Raw genomic sequence first — 4,845 nt, 5'->3', positions numbered from 1 at the left:
AGATACTGGCCCAACCAGCATGTTCTCCCAGATGCTTTGAGACTTTTCTAACATTCTCCTAATCCCCCACTCCTTCAACCATGGAGATGGTTGCCAAACTCCACTGCCGAACTTTCCTTTTTTTTCTTGGACCCTAACTCAAAGAACATTGCTTTCTCTGGCTCATCTTCATCTCTCTATTTCAGGAAGCTGCTAGGAAGTGCTTCTCTACCTCCCTAATGCTGTGACCCTTTAATATACTTCCCCATGTTGTGGTGACTCCTAACCACAAAATTAATCTTGTTGCTACTTTGTAACTGTAATTTTGTATGAATCATAATGTAACTGATATGCAGGCTATCTAATATGTGACCCCTATGAAAGGCTTGTTTGATCCCAAAGGGGTCAAGACCCACAAGTTGAAAATTGCTGTGCTAGCATTTATTAAACCCTTTTATCAATGAGACTAAAAATTGGAAAGAACTCCAGTTTCACAAGTAATGTGTTGTACTCAATGTCCAGCATGCCAAAGTGTCCTGTAAAAGAGTCACTGGCTGCAGGGACAGTGGTGAACCATGTGGGTATAAAAACCTCCATAATCAAAGCTTAATGCTTAGCAGATAGATGAGGCTGTACCAGGCAGCAGGTGGGAAACAGCAAAGCTAGAACAAGGATAACTTGATATTGACTTACACCCAAGAGCCTGTTTTCTATTTAAGCAACAGAGTTTAAATATCCACTTTTCTAGTAAGAAAAATATAAGCTCATGTTTTAATTACCTCAAATATTTGATTATAAAACAAAAGAGGTCCATGGTTCAAATTGTTCCAAAGGAAATTTAGGGCTGGCAGTGGGTGAAGGTACCTGCCACTGGGCCTGATGACCTTACCTTGGTCTCTGCCTCACTTGGTAGAGCAATAAGTCATTCAAGTTGACCTCTGACCTCCATGTGTGTATACATTCACATAGAGTGAGCATGAGTAAATAAAATGTAACAATACAAGAGGGGTCCTGTCCCAAGAGGCACTGCAGGTTTGACTGCTGTGTTACATGTATGTCAGTCAGTAGGTGGCAAATAGGAAAGAGTTTAGAAAATTGAACATAATAATACCTGAGGACACATTAATACCACTCCTAGGCATACATCCAGAAGATGCTCCAACATGTAATAAGGGCACATGCACCAGTACGTTCATTGCAGCCTTATTTATAATAGCCAGGAGCTGGAAAGAACCCAGATGCCCCTCACCAGAGAATGGGTACAGAAAATGTGGTACATTTACATAATGGAGTACTACTCAGCTATTAAAAACAATGAATTTATGAAATACTTAGGCAAATGGATGAAACTAGAAAATATCATCCTGAGTGAGGTAACTCAATCACAAAAGAACATACATGGTATGTACTCACTGTTAAGGATATTAGCCCAGAAGCTCGGAATACCCAAGATACAATTCATAAATCACAGGAAACTCAAGAAGAAGAATGACCAAAGTGTGAATGCTTCGATCCTTCTTAGAAGGGGGAACAAAATACCCATGGAAGGAGTTACAGAGACAAAGTGTGGAGCAAAGACTGAAGGAATGATCATCTAGAGACTGGGGATCCATCCCATAAACAACCACTAAATCCAGACACTTTTGTGGATGCCAACAAGTGCTTACTGACAGAAGCCAGTTATAGCTGTCTCCTGAGAGGCTCTACCGGTACCTGACAAATACAAAGGTGGATGCTCACAGCCATCCATTGGACTGAGCATAGGGTCTCCAGTGAAGGAGCTAGAGAAAGGACCCAAGGAGCTGAAGGGGTCTGCAGCCCCATAGGAGGAACAACAATATGAACTAACCAGTACCCCCAGAGCTCCCAGAGACTAAATCACGAACCAAAGAGTATACATGATGGGACTCATGGCTCTAGCTGCATATGCAGCAGAGGATGGCCTTGTCAAGCATCACTGGGAAGAAAAGCCCTTGGTCCTGTGAAGGTTACATGCCCCAGTGTAAGGAAATGCTAGGGCCAAGAAGCAGGAGTGGATGGATTGGTGAGCAGGGGGTGGGGAGGGGATGAGGGAGGGGTTTTTCACAGGGGGAGGTGAAACCAGGACAACATTTGAAATGTAAATAAAGAAAATATCTAATTTAGAAAAAAGGGGGGAGGGCTGGCGAGATGGCTCAGTGGTTAAGAGTGCCAACTGCTCTTCCGAAGGTCCCGAGTTCAAATCCCAGCAACCACATGGTGGTTCACAACCATCCGTAACAAAATCTGATGCCCTCTAATGGAGTATCTGAGGATAGCTACAGTGTACTTACATATAATAAATAAATCTTAAAAAAAAAAAAAAAAAAAAAAAAGGAGGAGCGAGTGATGCTTGGTGACGGCCTCAAGGTGCTGCTAGTTTGTCCTCCTGAACACTGTGTGTATTCTTTACCAGGTACACCATTTACCTTTCAATTTGTCTCCTGCGGTCTACATGTAATTTATGATTGCCTTTTGTGGTGGTTTGAGTGGAAATGGCCCCCATAGATTCATGTATTTGAATGCTTGGCCCACAGGGAGTGGCACTATTAGGAGGTGTGGCCTTGCTGGAGGAAGTGTCACTGTGGAGGAGGGCTTTGAGATCATATACACTCAAGCAATGCCCAGTGTGATAGACAGTCTCCTTATGTTGCCTGTGGATCAAGATGTAGAAATTTCAGCTCCTTCTCCAGCACCATGTCTGCCTGCACACTGCCAAGATGGTAATGGACTAATCTTCTGAAGCTGTAAGCCAGCCCCAATTAACTGTTTTCTTTTATAAGAGTTAAAAGGGTCATGGTGTCTCCTCACAACAATGAAACCTAAGCGAAGACACCTCTGAATATGAAATGCTCACCACAGGCTCAAGTGTTTGAAAATTTGGTCCACAGATAGTGTTTGTCCTAGGTATATTTAATTATCACCTTGACATAGATTACACTCATCTGAGCAGAAAGCCTTGATTGAGGCATTACCTCTATCAGATTGACTGTGGACATGACTAGAAGGCTATTTTCTAGATTTTTCATTGATATAGACGGGCCTAGTCAACTATGGGTAGCACCATCCCTAGGCAGGTAGTCCTGGGCTATATAAGAAAGCTAGTTGAATGTGAGTCTGAGAGTGAGTGAACCAGACAAAAAGCAAGGAGGTAGTGTTCTTCTGTGGTCCTGATTCCAGGTTCCTGCCTTGAGTTCCTGGGGATTGAACTCAGGTTCTTCTGCTTGCATGGTCAGCACTTCACCAACCGAACTATCTCCCCAATCCCTAAAGTTTTATTTGGCCTGTAATAGGAATTATAAATTCTTGCTAGCTTGTAGAAAAGACACACAATTCAAGTATTTTACTTACCAACCATAAGCCTGGATTGGGTAGGTTTGGAGCAATTCTAACTTATTTCCTAGACATAATGTCCGTTGTTACTTACTATTTTTCTGACCATGTGCTCATGATCCATCACTTCTTGTGCCATCTTCATCCTCCCTCTCTCTCCTCTCTTCCTCTCTTTTCATCTCCCTTGAGACTCCCTCAGTCAACCCTCAAGTCCCACCTTTCTCCTTTCACTGCCCAATCACAGGCTCTGGCCTTTTATTGACCAGTTAAGTTGGGGAAAGACTTACATAGCATCACCTGGTGTACGTGAGGATCTGCTCATCGGGGACAACCAGATCTTGGGAGCCAGTATTTAGCATTTAAATACAAGCAGCACCAGACCAATCACCTATATAGCAAATTTATTTCCCGTCCAAATTTTCCAGGTCTTAAACATTTTGTAGAGTCTCTAGAAATAACTGAAGGTCCTGAACACTTTGCCCTAATAGATATGAGGTCCTGAAGTCTGAAGCTCAATTGAGAGAATAATAACTATTAGAGGCATTCAGGGAAAGATTTCTCTACAGGGGCAGGAAGCCCCATATGCTGTGCCTGGGAACCTGCCAATTTGTCTGCCCATCAGCTGCGGCTCCTAAGGCATCAAGAGGAAGATGCTGTGATTCTGAGCCTAATTTGGATGCAAGAAATCAGGCATTTCTCACAGCAGAAACTACACCAGCCATTTGAAGTACTAAGAAGTTTTAAAGTATCCAACTCTTTTTAAAATTCAAACATGGAAGGATGAACAGGGTTCATATTTTATGAAAACGAACATCAAATATTCCTGGGGGGAGGGGAGAAAAAGCAGGTCTTTTGTTTCCAGTGGATAAAAAGGGTCTGCAAGCAAACACAGGTGATAGTCTACACAGCGGGGGAAGACAGAGAACAGAGAGCTGAAGGAAGCTGTGTGGATGGTGGTGCAAGCCCATCATACACAGCTAAGCAGGCGGGACCGGAAGCAGGAAGGTCAGGAACTCAAGGCTGTTCTGGAGGTGGTAGTGAGTTATGGGAGATCAGATTGGAGGGAAAGACCATTAATTTGCCAAGATATGAAAACTGCCACATTGGGACAAGGAGAATGCAGATATGAGAGAGGAATCTTGGTCCTTGCAGGCCACCATGTAAGGACTAAATGGCTCAAATCATAGGAATGTATTATTCTTTACAGAGCTAAAGAATGGTAGTGCAAGACCAAGGGAATGAATGGCAGGGTAAGTCTCATCTGAAGCCTCTTCTCCTGAGTTGGTGACATCCTTGTGTTGCTTCTTGCTTGTGGTCTAGAATTTGAGGGAACCAGGCTTGCTATAAAGACACAAACCAAGACACCGTCAATAAGACAAAAAGGCCACCAACAGATTGGGAAACGATCTTTACCTATCTTAAATCAGATAGGGGACTAATATCCAATATATATAAAGAACTCAAGAGGGTGGACTCCAGAAAATCAAATAACCCCATTAAAAAATGGGGCTCAGA

At 43.0% G+C, this 4,845-nt stretch overlaps 1 pseudogene; it reads left to right on the top strand.

Annotated features, from left to right (window-relative positions):
• The first annotated feature begins 989 nt into the window (after positions 1-989).
• On the top strand, positions 990-1,088 carry LOC115032511 (annotated as a pseudogene).
• Positions 1,089-4,845: the final 3,757 nt, after the last annotated feature.

The sequence above is a fragment of the Mus caroli genome, chromosome 1, assembly GCF_900094665.2.
Source record: "Mus caroli chromosome 1, CAROLI_EIJ_v1.1, whole genome shotgun sequence".
Classification (NCBI taxonomy): domain Eukaryota; kingdom Metazoa; phylum Chordata; class Mammalia; order Rodentia; family Muridae; genus Mus; species Mus caroli.
The sequence above is the reverse complement of the archived record's forward strand: the minus strand, read 5'-3'. Positions and strand labels throughout refer to the sequence as shown.